Genomic DNA, 22,121 nt, shown 5'->3' with positions numbered 1-22,121 from the left:
CGTAGTAGAGCTGGTAGCAATGCTGAGCATCAGCCCCTGCCCCCGTCTTCTTCTCCCCCCCCCCCCCCCCTCTTTTCTGGCAGCAATCGTGCAGGTCAGGGAAACAGACTCTTAGTCCCTGCCTCCGTTTGCACCGTCTGCCAGCACAGAATATATAGGTTTGCGACATCCGCTCAATGCAGCTCCTGCCTTGGGTGGTGCCACTTTCCTAGATGTTCTGGTCTCCGCGACGGCAACCCCTCGACGGGTTTCATCGCGCCATGTTGCCAGGTCGCAAACCCAAATCATCCGGGTACCCCAATGCTTGCCCAAGGGCGCCCAGTCCCAAGGCCACAACAGCAATTGCGTCCCGGCCTTCCACAACCTAGGCGTAGTCACCCCTCACTTACCCCTAGAGTGGCGGCGTCACCCCTCATGCACTTCAGAATTCTGCAGTTCAACTGTAATGGACTAACTGGGAAGATTACGGAGATAGTCGATTTCATGAAGCGGCACAACATCCGCATTGCTGCGATTCAAGAGACTAAACTCACAGCAAGATCTGCATTGCAGACCTGCTCTGGTTATAATGTCCACAGGAAAGACCGCGAGAGCGGAAATGGAGGCGGCCTCGCGTTTATTATACACCACTCTGTGCAATATCATATATTTGATCCTGGCATCGACCGCAGTGACAATGTCTTAGAACGTCAAGGCTTATCTGTCCGGTCAGGCGATGCAAATCTAGAAATCATCAACATCTACATCCCTCCTGTCACCGTTGCCCCAGTGGATACCGCCCTAATATCGAGGCCTTACTCACTGGCAACAATCGCATTATCTTAGGCGATTTCAATGCCCATCACGACCTATGGCATTCAAACTTGCGGGTGGACAGTAGGGGTGAGATGTTGGCGGATCAAATAGACGAAACGACGTTCTTCACAATAAACGGAGACGCCCCCACACGTATGGTAGGAAGCTGTCATAGCTCGCCAGATATCTCAATCGTGAGCGCAGAACTCGTAAACTGCGTCAACTGGCAGCCGATGGTAACATTGGCATCCGACCACCTGCCCATACTTATTTCGTTCGAGCGTACCGCCGACTTCATCGTCACCGAAAAACGCACTTTCATAAACTTCAAAAAAGGAAAGTGGGAAGAATATAAATCTGTAACAGACAGCAGCTTTGCTGCCCTCCCTATCCCGACTGATGCCCGCCAAGGGGAGCGTGCCTTCCGTAAGGTCATTGAATCCGCCTCAGCACATTTCATTCCCGCCGGGAGAATTCCCGAAATCCGGCCCCACTTCCCGGCGGAGGCCGCGAGCTTAGCGAGGGAACGCGACCTTATAAGACAGCTTGATCCAGGCGACCCCCAAATAAGGGATATAAACCAACGCATTAGATTGCTTGTGGACAACACAAGCGGGCGAAATGGGAAGAGCACCTAAGAGGTTGTAACCTCTCTACCGGTGTAGGTAAACTTTGGTCCACCGTAAAGTCCCTATCGAATCCGACTAAGCACAAAGACAAAGTTTCCATCGCCTTTGGCGATAAGGTGCTGTCGGATGCGAAAAAATGCGCGAGCGCTTTCTGCCGACAATATATAATGCATCCTACGGTCGACAAAGATAGACGGAGAGCCAATAGACACGCACATAAACACAAACTCAGCGCGTCACCAATTACCATCACCGCTAGAGAGGTTGAGGACGCCATTGGTCGCGCTAAACCATCCAAAGCAGTGGGCCCAGACGGCATAGCCATGCCGATGCTTAAAAACCTAGGGAAAGAGGGTTTCAAATATTTAGCGCATGTCTTCAACCTGTCTCTTTCCACCTTTGTCATACCCGAGAAATGGAAAATGGCTAAGGTGGTCCCGCTACTAAAGCCTGGGAAACCAGCTAACGTAGGTGAGTCATATCGTCCGATATCTCTCCTATCGCCAGTGGCAAAGACGCTTGAAGCCATTTTGCTCCCTTATTTCCAAGCACATTTGCAGCTAGCCCCTCATCAGCATGGCTTCAGAAAACTCCATAGCACTACCTCCGCGCTAAATGTCATTAGCACCCAGATAAATTGCGGTTTGAATCAATATCCCCACCATAGAACAGTACTCGTAGCGTTAGACCTATCAAAAGCTTTTGATACGGTCAACCATGGCTCGTTACTGCAAGACCTGGAAGGGTCTACCCTTCCCCCATGTCTTAAAAGGTGGACCGCAAATTATCTGGGTGGTCGGCAGGCATCGGTGCAATTCAGAAACGAAACATCAAAACAAAGGAGAATTAAACAAGGGGTGCCACAGGGTGGTGTCCTATCCCCGCTTTTGTTTAATTTCTACATATCTAAGCTACCTTCACCACCGGAAGGAGTCATAATCGTTTCCTACGCCAATGACTGCACAATAATGGCCACAGGCCTAGGCCCAAAGATCGATGAGCTATGCAATAAAATAAACGGCTATCTCCCTGATCTCTCCGGTTTTTTCGCCTCGCGAAACCTGGCATTGTCACCGACTAAATCTTCCGCGACCTTATTTACAAATGGACGCCCCAAATGTCGACCATATTGAACATCCACGTCGATGGCACTACGATACCGACTGTCCTACACCCCAAAATCTTGGGTGTGACGTTTGATCAGGATCTACATTTTGGTGCGCACGCAACCGCAATTGTTCCAAGAATTCAGAGCCGTAATAAAATCCTCAAATCCCTTGCTGGCAGTACCTGGGGAAAAGATAAAGAAACGCTCTTGACCACATACAAAGCAATTAGCCAGCCGATTACGTGCTACGCGTCACCCATATGGTCGCCAAGCCTAAAAACCACCCACTGGAAGAAAGTACAGGCCTGCCAAAATACTGCTCTCAGAATCGCCACGGGCTGTCTTCTTATGTCCCCAGAACACCATCTGCATAATGAGGCGAGAATACTCCCCATCAGGGAGAGAAATGAGATGCTGACCAAACAGTTTCTGTTGAATACCCAGAAACCTGGGCATCCCAACAGACATCTGATTGACGAACCAGCACCGCCTAGGGGCCTAAGGAGTCATCTCCGTAAGCATTTTGAGGAAATACGGCACCTGAGAACCCAGCCGTATGAAGCGGAAAAACACAAGCAGGTCCTTGGTGAACTCCATAGACAGGCGTCGGACCTTTATGTCGGGAATTGCCCGGTGAATCCAGTACTTGAAGAAAAATATCCAGAACTCGCAGAAGAGGAACGCATACTCCCCAGGGAAACGCGTGTCACTCTTGCTCAACTTCGTTCTGGATACTGTAACAGGTTAAACTCTTACCTATCCAGAATCAACCCCGACATACAAAATGTATGCCCTGCTTGCAATGTGTCCCCACATGACACCAACCATCTCTTTAATTGTAATGTGGAACCAACGCATCTAACACCCCTTTCCTTATGGTCCACCCCTGTTGAAACGGCAAGTTTCCTTGGACTCCCGTTAGAGGATATTGATGACAATTTGTGATCGGTCGCGGCTATTAGGTGGGGCGAGCATTGCTACAACAACAACAACAAAAACTACCCTGTACTAAAGCACTCATCAACAGCTTTCATTTGTTATCCATATTCTATAAACACATTCTAGGGGTACCCGCGTCTACGTTTTCGCTTATATCTCGAGACCCTACAAAAAATACCCCGTATCAAAGTACTCATAAACAGCTTCCAATTGATACCCATACTGTACAAACATATCCCTGGATTACCCAGGTCCACGTTTTGATCTCAAGACCCTAGCCAAAACGGCATACAAATTATCCTTTGTCTGTCTCATGGTTCTAAGCTACCCCTCCACTAATTTTCAGCCAAATACATATGTTCATCCGTTCCTTCCTCTCAATCACTCTTTATCTATTAAAAAAAGCGCATCAAAATCCGTTGCGTATTTTTAAAGGTTTAAGCATTCAAAGGGACATAGGGACCGAAAAAGCGACTTTGTTTTATACTATGTAGTGATGTACATCCATACATACCTATAAACCTACACCCGAAGTTAAATAACGCATCGAATGCTGTATATGTGCGTATGCATGTGTCGCATCATCCTCACTCAAAAGCAATTAGCGCGCACAGTTCACAGCGAACAACCACACAAACACATTTTTTGGTAAAAATGTTACTTTTGTTTAAACAATTTGGTTGATATAAGAAAGGAATAAAGTATTTTTTTTTTTGATGCAGATCGAAGGTAAATATTTCAAAGTTTTAATGAAAAGTAGAATTTTTTAAATCCATCCATCCGTTTATGAGTTATAGCTGTGTAAAAAAAAAATTTATGATTTTTTACTACATTTTGACAATTTGCCACGCCCCTTTAATATATATCTTCAAATTATATTAACTGTACCATCCCACGTAGCTAAGCTTTCAAATGCAAAAAACCGTTTTAAAATCAGAGCATTCTGTGTGAAGTTATGTGCATACATGGCATTTAGCGACTTTATTTTATAAGATTTATAGATTACAGTCTTTGGACTTAGGTTAAATCTATGAGATCACATTTATACATTGTACAGTCTTTGGGTTTTGCATAATTGCCTTTGATTTGTAAAATGTATTTCTTTTTTACCTGAGAGGTACTCTTTTACAATATTTGTATAACAGCCTCTTGAACTCTTTCATATTTTTACAATCTTTTAAGTCCTTAGGTAATTCATTATATTCTCTTAATCCCTCAAAATATATACTCTTTTTATCAAATTCAGATTTACAATTGGCAAGTGAAAATTATTTTTGTTTCTTGTGTTATAGCTATGGACATCGTTGTATTTCACACGATCATTTAGATAATTTGTACGCTCGGCACATACATAAGGAAAGAGTAGTTATTTTTGGTTATATAGGAAAAATCGCTTTTATTCTTCTAGAGTAATTATAATTTAATTTAAAGTTAAAAACTGAAAACAAAATATTTTTGTTGTTTTTTTTTTTAATTTTTTTTTTTGTACTCTAGTGCCGAGCGTACTACATGTACTACGCCAGGAAATAAATCAACAAAAATCACATATACATACATAATTGGGTTTTACACTTCCACTACTGGTTTACCTCAATTTCTACAACTATTTTTAATAAAAATATACAAAAAACAGAACAAAACAAAATGGGCTTACATATTTTTTTCTTACCGATCACGCGACATCTTCACACTTTTGAAAATTTCATAAAACTCGCATTTTTTGATATTAAAAAAGGCAATCAAGGAATTGCAACACAATTTTTTTTCCAAAGCCAACTATGATGCCTGTTTTGTACAGTAGCACAGCGACAGGTTTGTTACTTAGTTTAAATTACTGTTTACGAAATATTTTGAAAATAACAGGTGTACTAAATGTAGTATGCTCGGCATATCTGGGTTAAAGTAATTTATTTCATTGCCATTACCTTTCTAATAAGACTTTATTCTTGTTGTCATTCTTAGACTAAATAAAAAGTTCACTGAACTCTCAATCACTAAATACCAACACACATTGTCATTGTGGCAATACATGAGCGCACATAACAAACACCAAAAATGCGTATATTTTTTTTAGTATCCGATATTAGTATTGACCTTCAATACTTCAAGGCATAATCTTGAGCTCAAAAAAATTACTAAACTCTCCAATTTTCTTCAGAAGCCGAACTAGAGTCCGAAGCTGTCAAATGTAGATATGACAAACCTCGAATTTTTCGAGAATGCATCTCTGGAAGATTTACGGTCGTTTCGGCTTGAATGAGGATGACTAGAAATCCCGTGGTGTTGCGGAGTGCTCGTCAGTTATCGCTATTAAGTGATAATCGGTGCTTTGTTGCGAAATGGTTAAAATCGTACATTTGTTTGTTCCATTAAATACATATTTATCTTTTTAAACTTAGAAGTAACAATTAAACATACAAATAGATACTTTCACCAAATTCTAATAAACACTGTTGCAAATTTTCTAACAAATTAACCCCTTATACCTACATGACACTACTTTATTTTGTCTTGGAATCCAAGCAAGAAAAACTGATGAAACTTTGTCGGAACTTCAAAATACAAAAACAATTTCTACCATGAGAAAGCGAGACCACTATTCCCCCAAAATTTATGAGTTTGGCATGTTTTTGTTTATGTTTTAAATTTTATTTTTACGTTAACATTTTTAACAATAAAAACAATGCAAATAACACGGGAAAATTATTTCGGTCTCTGATGGTTCACTTTTTTACGAGAAAGTTGATTTTAGTTGTGTTTTTTTGCCCAAAATTTTGAAATTACAAACAAAGTTTTCATTTGTCAGTTTACTATACCTTTTTTATAAGTTTGTTTGAGTGAAACTTACCTTGAACAAGTAAAGGTGCCTAAGTTCGGGTGTAACCGAATATTATATACTCAGCGTGAGCTTCAATTTTACATTTCATTTCAGATAAATTACTTTTCTACATAACACGTGGCACCGCGTGTTTAAAAAAAAATGTCTCCCCATTTCCTCTTACAATAAAAGTTGATAAGTGAAATATCATTGATTCAAAACTATTTTTTGCTAAGTTATAGCTTATTATTCTAGTCTACGACCCTTTTAAACTTGTTTTATATCTAAGTTTCCGTGGTCTTTAAACGATCCCGTCCATTTTTACTAGAAATATTTTCTGCTATAAGGAAAATATGTGTACACAATTTCATTACGATATATTAATTTTTCTTCGAGTTATGGCTCCCGAAACAGAAAATTTCTTAGTCATAAAAGGGGCGGTGCCACACCTATTTTCACAAATTTTAGTGTTTTCCAATTTAATGTTATAATTCAATTTAGAAAGTAAAATTCTATTGATACAAAGCTCCTTTTCGCTAAGATATAGCTTATTTTATTCGTCAACGACCCTTATAAAAATCTTTTATATAAAAGTGGGCGTGGTCCTTAACCCGTTTCGTTAATTTTTCTTCAGCGCATTCCTTATCGTAAAGGCAAACTCTCTGCCGAATATTGTTACGATAGGTTTAACGATTCTTGATTTATGATTAATAATATTTGTAAAATTGATTTTATTACAAGTGGGCCACCGCCCATTTTAAAAAATTTTTTCAAATTTTTATCAAGAGTCTCAATATCAGTCCAAATTTCAACATTCTAGGTTTATTAATTGCTAAATAATGAGGTTTTTTGTGTTTTCCAAAATGTTATATATATAAAAAGTGGGCGTGGTTATCATCCGATTTCGCTAATTTTCAATACCAATCTATTCTGGGTCCAGATAAGCTCATAAACAAATCAGCCAAGATCCCGCATTCCGGAATTGTTGTATTTGTAATCGAATTTGAACAAAAAGTTTGATGGCGTAGCGCTTTAGAAGTTTTTCGATGAATTACATTTCTCTCATATTTCGCTACCAGTGTTTAGAGTATTTAAAACTGTTACCTGAGTAAACGACTACGGCGGAGTAAAAATAAAATTTTCGGAGTATAGTTTTTTTTTTCCTTTTTGAAAGCGGGCGAACAACTAACATCAAATTGATTTGGTGGCTTGCCAATCCCTTCGATTGTGTTTTCGTCATGAAAAGTTTCTCAGCAAAAAAGTTATCTGCCTTATCAGATGCACATGGAGTCGGCCTAAAACGCGTAGGAGTACCAAATACTGCTCCCATTAGCACACAACATTCTGGAAGAAAAGTGGGCTCTATCTCCCCGGATATTTATCGCGAAAAATAATATTATTATTTTCGGTTTATCATACATTTTTCATACTCTTTTAATGACAGAAGTCTCCAAGACCGGGGCAGATTTCTGTAGGAATGACAATGGCGACCTTGTAACTGACGTACAGAGTGTGGGGGAAGACGAATCCGATACCCCGGTTGCCCATGATGAAAAACACGCTCCAACTTTGGCGAAGTGAGAATGACAATATTACGGCTAAAAAATCACAAGGTGCCAAGTAATTACGGGATACCCGCCGGGCTGTTCAAACATGGAGGCGAAGACTTGGTATAAGATAAAGAAGCAAAAAGTGTGTCTTGCAGTAAATGTGGACAAGAAGAAGTACTTGATGTCATCGTGGCCTTTGTAGCCACGTCACTGTTGACGGATATAAATTGGAGCCTGTGAAGGATTTCGTCTATTTGGGAAGCAGCATTAAAAGCAAAAACAATGTCGGCCTAGAAAACAAACGGAGAATAACTCTTGCCAACAAGTGCTTCTTTAAGCAATTGAAAAGTAAAGTCCTGTCTCGACGAACAAAATTCTCGCTCTCCAAGTCACTCATCATAACTGTCCTGATGTATGGCTCAGAATCATGGAAGGTGTCGAGAGAAGATGAGATGGCTCTTGGAGTATTCGATAGAAAGGTTCTCCGGAGGATTTATAGTCCTATCCGTGATGTCGCCGGCGAGTATCGAAGGAGGTATAATGATGAGCTATATGAGCTTTTCGCAGATATGACGATAGTGCAGCGAATAAAAACAGAAAGCATCGCTAATGTTATGCGGATGAACGGATACGTTCCAACAGTTTGTAAACAGAGGAAAGAGAAGACCTTCACTGAGTTTGGAGAGACAGTTGGAGGAAGCTTTGACCTCGCTTGGTACTCGCAATTGGCGACTGTTATAGCAAAACAGGGTTAGCTGACCTCACTGACTCAACGTACTTCATTTTTATATAAAACTTCAAGAAGAGCAGTATGTTGAATTTAGGCAGGATTTACGAATCGCGTCCGGACACATTTTTTGCTTGCATTTTACTCCTTCTATTCTGATTCCATACGAAAAATGTGAACAAACATGTCTTAAGACACGAACAAACATTCCGTCCAATCGTCACTTGTAAGCAATCAGCTTTCATACGTACATATGCATTGAAAACTACAAGCAAAAGATAATAGTAATACTATTTAGTTTTCAACTCGACCCAAATAAACCTTTAAGATAAAAAATGTAGTAGGAGGTAAGAGCGGAGCAAAATACTCCGATTGGAATAAAGTCTGAACACTGCGTCAGCAATAAAACATGTTGTCAAAAGCGTGACGTCACGCCGAGAAATTTATTTCCTAGCCAACTATGATTTTTTTGCTCTCTCATTTTTTAATGCGGGATCTGTTTATTGGTTCATGAGATAAGCTCGTGTACCAAATTTGGTGAAGATATCTCTATATTTACTCAAGTTATCGTGTTAACGGACAGACATGGCTCAATCAAATTTTTTTTCGACACTGAGGATTTTGATATATGGAAGTCTTTATCTATCTCGATTCCTTTATACCTGTACAACCAACCGTTATTCAATCACAGTTAATATACTCTCTGTGAAAAGCACGCTGAGTATAAAAATGTATGTACATATACTTTTAGCTCTTTTTTCAACGGGTTTTCGATTTTCTTGAAGAAATTTAGCTCTTTCTAGCCCTTTTTTTCTAGATTCTCGCCCCAAAGAAATTTTTTTTCTGGCAACACTGAAACCAATACTTCCCACAAACGACATAAAAGCTAACATACATAGGTACATATGTATATACAAATAGTAGTACACTCGTGGTCACGTAAATTTGAGGGCCGAACTGTTTTTAAGTTTTGTTTTAGAAAATTCCGCAAATTTACTAACTAAATCTTTTTTTTTTTTTTAATTTTCTTTCATGCGTGGTAGATCATGTGCGACTCTCTCATTCTTTTAATTTCGCCCAATCTTATTGACACGATTAGGGTACAAGCTTCGAAGTATACACCTTTTCAGTTAGATCATTCGCTTTTTGCATTTCCATCTATTCCCGTATAACCGGGTCCCAATGTATGTATGTGTACACTTCTCGCTATCCCGGTTCTAAGGATTGCTTACACTCTAAACACACTTTTGGCTGTTGTGCTTTGAAAGATTATTGCCATAAGTGCTGCTTGGCCCAAAATGAAAGTTGACGCGGCTGCAGTTTAAGCTATTTTTCTCCAATGTGTCTACTGTTTTGGACACGGCTACTACTTCCGCCTAATAAAACACTACACTACTACTTTCCTTGCTTTGAAATCATCGGTATACACGTGCAACGCCTCGTCCCGCCATATCAGCGCCCTTGCGTCAACCTTTCACAGCGTGGGTACGGGAGCGGAGTCTTTTCGTCAAATATTTGACAAGGTTATACTACCAAGGCCTTATGATATGCGCCCAAACTACCGCAATGCATTGAGTATATTTGCAGTGCTTCTAGTATTGCCAAGAGAACGGAGTTATTTTATAACATAGGTCCTGGTTTTTGATAGGATTTTTCAGTGCGCAGCGTTTTTAACATACATTTTAATGTTGAACTACTGTTAGCGAAGCCAAAAGAAAGTACATCCAAATACATACACTTACGGTAAAAAAAAGCCGACTAAAATCCCACAAGCTGAAGTCAGAAGTGAGTCTCTAAGCATAATTCCTTATAATTTTAAGACGAGTCATATGACAACAACGAAGCTTTAGGCAAAGTTTTAAAAAATTAAAAAAATGCTAGTTTCCGTAATATAAACTTTATTTCTTTAAATTAATAGACCAAGCTGAACTGCACTTAAACCTTTGCATTTTTGCGTTGTTGTTGTTGTAGCGATAAGCACACTTCCCGAAGGCCTTGGGGAGTGTTATCGATGTTGATGGTCCTTTGCCGGATGCAGATCCCGTACCAATCCCGACCATCTCGGGAACGAGATGTTATGACCACATGCGACCTTCAAGGCCATCCCGCTCTCCCATCCCCTAGATCCATGAGTTCGCGGTCGCCAGAGCCTCGACTGTTAATGAAACAGGATTCGCCATGGATAGGTGAGGTTGAGAATTGGGTTTGGAGAAGCTATATATTGCGCTAGCAACCCCTTGAAAGGGCTGCGTTACACAACCCCTTGAATCTATTTGGTATTTTAGTCGCCTCTTACACTGAAAGAAAAAGACTGATAAAATCAACCGAAATACGGGTCAATTCAACCGAAATTTCTGTAAATTTTTATCCATCACAACAAAATGTTGAATCAACTGCGCACAAATCGTTGATTCGTAATTGACCATTTTAGTAGTCAAATGAACAAACAATGTTGTTGCGGCAGCTTTGTACGAAAGTACCTAAATTGCGGCATTTGCAAGGCAGATGAGTTTTCACTGAGATCTTTTCATGGCAGAAATATACTCGGAGTGCTTGCCGAACAGTGCCGAGGGGCGACCCCGCTTAGGAAAATTTCCTTCTAATTGAAAAACATTATTTCTAAAATTTTTGTTGCTTTGTCCGGGGTGTGAACCCAGGGTCTTCGGTGTGGTAGGCGGAGCACACTACCGTCACACCACGGCGGCCGCCATATGCATACGTAAATATGTGCATACATATAGTACACGGCATACATAAGTACAAAGTAGAGAGCGCTTTGCTCATGTATTGACTGTTGATCGCTGTTGAAATGACCAGTGAGATCAGTTGTGTTAACAAAAAAATCAGTTAGATTGATTAGGAATCTGTCAATTTTACAGAATTTTGTTAACTTAAGAGCCACAATTTCTCTTCTGTTGAAATTACTAAACTAATTTGTTCGCTTGACAAAGAACTCGGTCGAATTAACCATAATTCGATCAATTTTACCGAATCTCCGTTAAGTCAAGAACAGAACCGATTTGTCGATTTTACTAGCACCATTTCTTTCAGTGTACGACAGGCATAGTACTCCCCATCAGGGAGAGAAATGAGATGTTGACCAAACAGTTTCTGTTGAATACCCAGAAACCTGGGCATCCCAACAGACATCTGATTGACGAACCAGCACCGCCTAGGGGCCTAAGGAGTCATCTCCGTAAGCATTTTGAGGAAATACGGCACCTGAGAACCCAGCCGTATGAAGCGAAAAAACACAAGCAGGTCCTTGGTGAACTCCATAGACAGGCGTCGGACCTTTATGTCGGGAATTGCCCGGTGAATCCAGTACTTGAAGAAAAATATCCAGAACTCGCGGAAGAGGAACGCATACTCCCCAGGGAAACGCGTGTCACTCTTGCTCAACTTCGTTCTGGATACTGTAACAGGTTAAACTCTTACCTATCCAGAATCAACCCCGACATACAAAATGTATGCCCCGCTTGCAATGTGTCCCCACATGACACCAACCATCTATTTAATTGTAATGTGGAACCAACGCCTCTAACACCCCTTTCCTTATGGTCCACCCCTGTTGAAACGGCAAGTTTCCTTGGACTCCCGTTAGAGGATATTGATGACAATTTGTGATCGGTCGCGGCTATTAGGTGCGCCGAGCATTGCTAAAACAACAACAACATAGGGATAAGGTCACAATAGCTCTGCGGGATCGGTTTAAAAATGCTACAGAAATAGCCGCCGACTTAAAGCAGTGCATCAACATGGAAACAAGCATCTCTACGGTACAGCGTCGCTTACGGAAAAAAGGTTTGATGGCTCATAGACTGGCTAAAAAGCCGCTTCTCACCCCAAAAATTCGTACCGTCCGTATAAGTGGGTGTCTCGATAAAAGAAATTGGGGGTGGGGAGAGAGGGATGGCCTTGAAGGTTTAATGTGATCATATAAATCGTTCCCGAGATGGTCGGGCTAGTACCTTATTGGTGCTTTGTTACCGAATGTACCGGATCTATATCCGGCAAATGACCATCAACATCGATAACACTCCCCAAAGCCTTCGGAAATGTCTTTATCGTTAATACAACACCATCAGGAATATAGAAAAATCGAATCGAACCTGTATTACGTTTCACGATCCGTAATCGAAATACATTTTTTAAATCACAACAGCTCCGAAATGGTGGGTCTAATTAATGACATACGAGCCGGACCCGTGCGCCATTTGCGCAACAAATCTAATAATCACATACCAAATATCAACAGAAATCAGCTGTTTTATCAATCAAACATCTATAAACTTCATGCAAACATCTGTAGTGTACTTGATTGTATTGATACTACTGTAGTCACGTTAGATTATACGTTTATTTATCCAACGTAAACTTATTACATAAATAATACAACTAAAAAATGAAATTTAGTTAAAAATTGAGATGTTCTTGCTGAAACGTGTTGCGCGTCGTTCGTTGAGTTCAAGAATCCGTCATTAGCCCAAAACCGCGTTGCGGTCATGCAGAAAAGTGAGCATGTTGCCACACATCTATTAACTTCACTGCCATCTGGCGAATGTTACCCACTGCCGGTAATGCAGTGTTAGTTCTAATCATATATTCACAATAGTACAAATAGATTTCTTTGTGTGCTCACAATCGTTTATTTTTAACAAATTATTTTAATAAAATATAGCTAAATGAAAGCACTACGACTAATAATGCCCAAAGCTCGCAATAGCCCGAATCTCTATCTTTACAACCAAAACTTTATTTATAGATTTGGATTCCAAATAAGTGCGAAAAAGGCACCCATACATAAAAACAACAATTAGAAAAAATACATAACATGTGAACTAGCCCAAAATAGTACTTGTAAGATTCAAAACTTTGGTTGAGTGAAAATGGTTTTCAGTCACTGATCGTAATACGAGCCCAGTTCGGACGTTCCACTTTTTTTTAGTAAACCCTGAATCTTAAATGAAAAGAACAAACGAAATGTTCATACTTTATTGTAAATGTGCGAAATTATGCAGAAAATCGCCTTAAATCTTGCAAAATAAGTTTCCAACTTCACCACTCAGATATGAGAAAATATGCTAAATATATTTACCAAGGAATAAGAGAACATTTTCAATAAGCGTTCGTACGTTCCAGTTTTTGACATCTTTACAACCTTGACTGCCAATGCTTCTCGAGAACAAATTATGGGATCATAAAGGTAGCTAAAAATGCCGTTCAGTGGTAAAATTTTTACACACAAACCATAAGCTTAAAAAGTCGCTAATCCCGATATATGTATGTTAGAGATCGGGTCAAATTGTAAGGGGAAAAATGGGGAAAAAAACGTCAGGTGCACATCCAATTTCTGAATCTATGGGTCATATTGAGTAATATTGTCCATGGGACCATAGGTCTGAAATGAATTTCGAGCCTCCCTAATTTTGTTAGAAAATTGTACATCCCAATATTACTCAGTATGACCCATAGATTCAGAAATTGGATGTGCACCTGAAGTTTTTTTCCCCATTTTTCCCCATACAATTTGACCCGCCCTAAGAGACATATATCGGGATTAGCGACTTTTTAAACATTGAAGGCCGAGACCTCGCATTTTGTGTAGGTATAATGTTGACTAAAAAATAAAGAAATAAATGTTAGCCGCGATAAACTACGAAAAAGTTGTAGGCCGAGCTTGTCTCACAATTTTCGTCGTGCTCCTTATAGTTTTGACGGGATGGGACCTACTTGTTTTTTTTCTATATCTATCCGTATCTGGTTCATGTACCATTGGAACACGAGGAATATTTTGTGTCGTAGAGCACAATATATGTGGCTTATGATTGACATCTATAAAATTTTCCTAGGCAAACGTTACTTTTTTGCTCTTGGCTGACACCTTCAGGTTTGATTGATCGAAATAATCCCAAAATATACCAAATCCACTACACCTAACCAGCCGACTTATTTCGTTTTTTGGGTCGTTGCCGGTAAGGAGAGGTAATACTGTATTTGCCTTTAATCCTAAAGCGAGTTAAACCATTATATACGTTTTGCTTTCATATAAATTCTTAATAACAACTGTTAAATAGATATACATATGTATGCATATTGAATAATGCACTTGCGTCATAATTTATTATTATATGATGTTACCTAAAACTAGAAGTAGTAGTCTTCGGACCGGTTGTTTTTAATGGTTATTGTTTGCTTTTTATTCTCAGCTAAGCAGAGCTCGCAGAGTATATTAATATTGTTCGCATAACGGTACCCCGTAACGGCATATACTAATCGAGATAGATGTAGACTTCTATATATCAAAATGATCTGGGCGAAAAAAGAAATTCATTTATGCCCCTATTACCGTTTACAACTCAACTCTGGTTGGGTTGAAATTTCGCAATTTGGTATTACAGATTACAACTCAACCTGTCAAAAAAAATTTCGGTTGAGTTGTCTAGCCTTACAACTTTTTGTGGCATTGCCGTTTACAACCTTGTGTTGGTGTAGTTGTCAAAGACGTCAAAATCTTACAACTGCTTACTAGCAGTTGTCTCATACAATTTTGCAGTTGTTTTGAAAAAATGTTACGTTTTAGAAGACGGTTCACCACCTAATTTTTAACAAAAATTTTCAAAGTTGGTATCAAAAGACACGTTTCGACCTCCGATTTAAGAATCCGAAAACAAAAATTGTAATTCTTTACGACAGCATGACACTGCTAATACGCGTCCAAAAATATCGAGAGAGGTGCCAAAAGACGCTATTAATCTCGAGAACAATAATCCGAAAGCGGAAAATAAACATTTTATCTCTGTCCGGAGATATTTTCAGTTGAAGTTGGCGATTTTCATGTGGTTGTTGTAATGTTGTTGTCTTTTTTCGGTTTGTGTTTAATATCTTTTGAACGAGTTAAAATTTGTATTTTCCGCCTTCGGATTATTAATACTGATGTCAAGACGCGTCGTTTAATACCTCTCTCGATATTTTTGGACACGTATTAGCAGTGTCATGCTGTCGTAAAGAATTACCACAAACATTAATTCTAATAAAATCTAATTTCATGTGGTTGTTGTATTTTGCCAGATTTTTTGTATACAGCAATGAAGAAAGGTGTCGGACCCAACCAGGATTATTTTTACGAATCGCGGCCAAAGGCTGCCAACGCAGAAAGATGTTCTGTGCAAAAAAACTGTGGACCGGGCCTCATATTTCGGACCCTCTCGGGCCATTTTGTGGGTCTTTGTAAATATCTTTCGAAAGAAATAAAATTTTTAATTTTCGCTTTCGAATCCTAAAAACGGAGATGGAAACCCATCTTTTGATACCACCTTTGATAAGAGTTAGATGGTGCACGGGCTTATAAAACGTTACCAAAAAAAAAAACAAAAAATTTAAAGCCGGTAGTTAAACCTTTTTTAATCAAACAATAATCAACAATTTTGTACACATTTCTAGAAAAACCAACGTTTAAACGAATTACATTGAATAACTTTTTGACTTTATGTAGTGACATTCCATAGTTGGACGAGGCTGGTCGCAGTTTGGATGCAGCCAAAATAGGTGAAATTATGCGAGTCCCATTGATACTAATCACTACTCCTGGGAATCCTATTTGAGTAAAATACAGTTTTTTCTGTTAGGGTTTTAATCCACTTCGCACAAATACGCTCCTCAATTATATCTAATACCAGTCCAACACCAAAATCATTTCCACAGCATATTTGATAGCTGCCGTCAGCAAGGAATCGGAGTGTGGCGCATAATTTTAAAATACGAACGCGTATGCGGAAATGGTTCTTAATTTTGTTTAGTACTGAGTAAAATGCTTCCTTTCCAATCTGCAAAATAACTTCATATGAAGCTCATTATTTGTCACTTAAACATTTTCTTACTTGGTGCTTGGTAGTTCCAAGGGATTGGAATGATCACGCGAATGTTTCCGTATTCGCGACATGTCAATCACCAACATTTTCGCCAGTTTAAAGTAGATTTCATATAACATTAATAAAAAAATCACATTTGAAAATGCTTAAATTTCTGCCACAAATTGATCAGCTGTTCATTTATCTGTCAAATCATCACTTTCTTAGCTTGGCAGCACCAATTCAACTTCAACTGAAATAAGTTGTAATTCGTAATACCAAACAGGAGTTGAGTTGTCTGAAAGTTGAGTTGTTTTATGCCCCTATTACCGTTTACAACTCAACCCTGGTTGGGTTGAAATTTCGCAATTTGGTATTACAGATTACAACTCAACCTGTCAAAAAAAAATTTCGGTTGAGTTGTCTAGCCTTACAACTTTTTGTGGCATTGCCGTTTACAACCTTGTGTTGGTGTAGTTGTCAAAGACGTCAAAATCTTACAACTGCTTACTAGCAGTTGCCTCATACAATTTTGCAATTGTTTTGAAAAAATGTTACGTTTTAGAAGACAGTTCACCACCTAATTTTTAACAAAAATTTTCAAGGTCAAAAGACACGTTTCGACCTCCGATTTAAGAATCCGAAAACAAAAATTGTAATTCTTTACGACAGCATGACACTGCTAATACGCGTCCAAAAATATCGAGAGAGGTTCCAAAAGACGCGTATTAATCTCGAGAACCGAAGGCGGAAAATAAACATTTTATCTCTGTCCGGAGATATTTTCAGTTGAAGTTGCCGATTTTCATGTGGTTGTTGTAATGTTGTTGTCTTTTTTCGGTTTGTGTTTAATATCTTTTGAACGAGTTAAAATTTGTATTTTCCGCCTTCGGATTATTAATACTGATGTCAAGACGCGTCGTTTAATACCTCTCTCGATATTTTTGGACACGTATTAGCAGTGTCATGCTGTCGTAAAGAATTACCACAAACATTAATTCTAATAAAATCTAATTTCATGTGGTTGTTGTATTTTGCCAGATTTTTTGTATACAGCAATGCAGAAAGGTGTTGGACCCAACCAGGATTATTTTTACGAATCGCGGCCAAAGGCTGCCAACGCAGAAAGATGTTCTTTGCAAAAAAACTGTGGACCGGGCTATAGTGTTAACTACTTTGTACTCTTTACTTTAATTTTTAAAATAATGTATACCCCCATGCAATTTTAATCAAAATCACAATTCAAATTCCGAACAAAATTTAAACTGAAACGATCCATTATGACGGTGACGGATAATGGAACTATTATTAAACCTACTCGTCGCCTATTCATATTTGATAAATTCAATAAACTTAATTTTCTTATCGATACCAGTGCAGTTGTATCAGTTATTCCTTTTTCTAAATTTAAAATTTATAAAAGAAATTCGGATCTTACTTTGACTGCAGCAAACGGTTCTTCAATTGAAACTTTCGGTACAAAACTACTTAAAATTGATTTAGGTTTAAGAAGAGATTTTGAATTTCCATTCATTATTGCGAATATTGATACACCAATTTTAGGAGCAAACTTTTTAGAAAAATTCGGAATTATTGTCAATATTAAAAATAAAGAAATAATGGATTCTACTACAAAAATTAAAGTTACTGGATCTTCTGGATTTTCTGATATTTTCTCACTAAAAATTCCTATTGTCGAAAATAAGTTTTCAAAATTACTTAATGAATTTCCGTCTATTACCTGTGAACCAGATTATACTAAAAAAGTTAAACACCATACGGTTCACAGGATAGAAACAAAAGGTATTTTACCATTTTCGAAACCCAGACGTCTTGATCCAATCAAACTTAAAATTGCTAAAACTGAATTTGAATTTTTAGTTAAAACTGGTATATGCAGACCCTCAAATTCTCCTATTGCATCTCCACTTCATCTCGTTCCTAAAAAAGAACCAAATGATTGGAGACCTTGCGGAGACTATCGAAGACTTAATTTTATTACTACACCAGATCGGTATCCTTTACCACATATTCACGATTTAACAATTGATTTAAAAAACAAACAATTTTTTTCCAAAATTGATCTTGTGCGTGCTTACCACCAAATTCCAATGGCAGAAGAAGACATTCATAAAACTGCAATAACTACCCCTTTTGGAATGTTTGAATTCGTAAGAATGCCTTTCGGTTTACGAAACAGTGCTCAAACTTTCCAACGCTTTATTAATGAAGTATTTTCTGATTTCGATTTTGTATTTACATACATTGATGACATTCTTATTGCCAGTGATAATGAAGATCAACATATAAATCATTTAAAATCAGTTTTCAAAAGACTTGAAGAATATAATTTAAATATCAAACCTTCAAAATGTACTCTCGGTGTAAATAAATTAAATTTTTTAAGTTACGAAATTTCAGGCAAAGGTATTAAACCATCTTTCGATAGAATTGAAATCATAACAAATTTTGAAAAACCAATTTCTATAAATAAATTACAAAAATTTTTAGGTATGATAAATTACTATCACAGATATACATATTAAAATGTTAGCAACAGAACTTAGTCCTCTACATGAAATGTTAACACATGCAATTAAAAACAAACTCAAACAATTAAATTGGACAAATGAAACCACAACAGCTTTCGAAAATGTTAAAAAACTTTTTGCTAAAAATACTTTACTTACACATTTCGACAAAAATGTTACTTTATCATTAGCAGTAGATGCATCAAATGTTGCTATTGGAGCAGTTCTTCAACAAAGTAGCAATAATATACTAGAACCCTTAGCTTATTTTTCAAGAAAATTAACTACAACAGAAACTAAATATTCAACATTTGATCGTGAACTTTTGGCAATTTATAATTCAATTAAACATTTTAAACATTTTCTTGAAGGTAGAACTTTTACTATTTATACTGATCATAAACCTTTAATTCATGTTCTAAATTCTAAAGTAGATAGATCTCCTCGTCAACTACGTCATCTTGAATATATTGCTCAATTTACAAATGATATTCAATATATACGTGGAAAAGACAACATAGTTGCCGACACACTTTCCCGTATTCCAGAAATAAATGCAATTTCAACTCAAGATATAAATTTAGAAAGTTTATATAAAGAACAGCAAACTGATACATTTTTACAAAAAACCATTTCTGATCCAAATTCTAAAAATAATTTAAAAGAAATTCATATTCCAATTATTAATTTAAACATATGGTGTGATGTTTCTCTACAACCTTTTCGACCTTATGTTCCACATTCTATGAGAAGAATTATATTTGACAAAATTCACTCATTATCTCATCCAAGTATAAGAACAACTAGAAAATTAATTCAAAATAAATATTATTGGCCTAACATGCGTAAAGAGATTAACGATTGGACTTCATCTTGCATCAATTGTCAAAAATCCAAAATTTCAAGACATACTAAATCTCCTATCCAAAAAATTCAAATACCATCAGGCCGTTTTGAACATATTCATATGGATATTGTTGGACCTCTTCCAGTTTCAAATGGAAATTGTTATATTTTAACAATTATTGACAGATTTTCACGTTGGCCTGAAGCTTATCCACTTAAAGATATTTCAACAAATACTATAGTAAAAACTTTTATTCAAAATTATATACCACGATTTGGTATACCATTGAATATTACAGTAGATCAAGGTTCACAATTCACCTCAAATTTTTTTACGGAATTAACTAAACTTTTAGGTTCTCATAAAATTCATACATCTCCTTACCATCCCCAAGCAAATGGAATGATAGAGAGATTTCATCGAACTTTAAAAGCTGCAATTATAGCATCAAACGACTCGGTTCATTGGTCTGACATTTTACCATTCATTCTACTTGGTTTACGAACTTCTATTAAAGAAGATTTAAAATGTTCATCTGCTGAACTTGTTTATGGCCAAACACTTAGAATACCTGGTGAATTAATTATTTCAAATAGTAATAAAGAACATGATTTTTCTAATGACGCTCTTCATAAAATAAGAGAATATTTTTCGCTTGTTCGTTCTAAAGTGTTTCATCATAATAAAAAAATTTTTTCGTTCCTAAACAATTAGAAAATTGTGAGTATGTTTTTGTTAAAGTTCTTCGTAAATCTAATTTAGAATCACCTTATGAAGGGCCTTTTAAAGTTATCTCTAAGAAAAATAAAACATTTACAATTCAATACAAAAATACTATTAAAAATATTTCAATTGATTTACTTAAACCAGCAAACATACTTATTAACACTAATTTAAATACAAATACATTAAACAACAAAAAACAAAAAAAAGTTACTTTTAATATTAATTAATAATTTGTTTGTTTCAAATTTTCTTGGAGGGGGAGTAAATATAGTGTTAACTACTTTGTACTCTTTACTTTAATTTTTAAAATAATTTTAATTGAGTTTTCGTGTTAACTTAAAATTTTGAATAACTTCAAAAAAAGATAATTCTAATTAGTTAGAAAATATCTAAACTCAAAAATAAACAAAATATAAATTTTTAAAAACAAAATAAATATTTGGCTTATTACCAAATATATTGGCGATAAATATTTAAATATTTGGTTAACCACCAAATATATTGGCGATCTTACCAACGATCCTGCAATCGAATCAATTAAACCCCAATAAGTTCAAGAACGATATAATTTTCGTTTGACAAAAGTGGTGTAGTACTTCCGCGCAACCAATTTTTCTCATCTAGCTGAAAGTAGCTACCAACAGAAGCTCATGCGAAGTTTCAACCGTCTTCAACCGTCATCTTGCCAATATTAAATGCAAAACTTAAAATATAAAAGACACGTGTGGTTCAAGTTATCATAAATTGTTTAACGCAACTTAAAAATATATGAAGAAAAATGAAAACAATCCAGTGTAACTCGTAAACTAGAACATTTTATGCAATACACAAAATTGCTTTGTAACCAAACAACCAGTTATTTATGTACATACAACATTTTTAAGTGCACGAACTGATTTGCGATTTGCGAAAGCAAAAAAATGTTAAAGTAATGAAATTTTTTACAATTTGTGCATTCTACATGTATGAAAGCTATTTGCTCATCAGAGAAATCGATATACATAACTCAATAGACCTTCTAGTCACCAGACTGGCCAGACTTCCAACTACAATCAAAACGAAAATATTTATCAACAATCAAAATTTCTCGAATAACGTAAATGCCATTGCCAATCATCAATCAACTACTTATTAATTTTAATATTTTTTTATTAAATTTAATTTTATGTAAGTACAATTTTTATTCTAATATTAAATTTAAAATTTTTCAATTATAATTTAAATTAAAATTTTAAACCTTTTAACTTTCAAATTTATTTTAAGATTATTTTTATATTTTAACAATTATTTAAATTTACTTATTTTTTATATAAAATTTAATATTTTATTTAAATTGTTAACTCCCTTTCCAAAAAAAATCTTAAATATTTCCTAATTTTCAAATTTTTCATTTTATTTTATTTTGGAGGGGGAGTAAATATAGTGTTAACTACTTTGTACTCTTTACTTTAATTTTTAAAATAATTTTAATTGAGTTTTCGTGTTAACTTAAAATTTTGAATAACTTCAAAAAAAGAAAATTCTAATTAGTTGGAAAATATCTAAACTCAAAAATAAACAAAAATAATATTTTATACTTCAAATAAATAACATAATATTTT

At 36.6% G+C, this 22,121-nt stretch overlaps 1 protein-coding gene and 1 long non-coding RNA gene across 5 annotated transcripts in view; both read right to left on the bottom strand.

The window, feature by feature from the left end:
• Positions 1-22,121, bottom strand: part of LOC137250780 (pneumococcal serine-rich repeat protein-like) — a 75,644-nt gene that overhangs the window by 41,526 nt on the left and 11,997 nt on the right. The window lies entirely within an intron of this gene.
• LOC137248624 (uncharacterized) lies at positions 15,945-16,726 on the bottom strand. Its single transcript, XR_010952181.1, has 2 exons — positions 16,447-16,726; positions 15,945-16,392 (listed from the first exon to the last, which is right to left on the bottom strand). It is a non-coding gene; the product is annotated as an uncharacterized lncRNA (long non-coding RNA).

Source organism: Eurosta solidaginis, chromosome 4 (genome assembly GCF_040869045.1).
Source record: "Eurosta solidaginis isolate ZX-2024a chromosome 4, ASM4086904v1, whole genome shotgun sequence".
Classification (NCBI taxonomy): Eukaryota; Metazoa; Arthropoda; class Insecta; order Diptera; family Tephritidae; genus Eurosta; species Eurosta solidaginis.
This window is presented reverse-complemented; position numbering and strand designations above follow the sequence as displayed.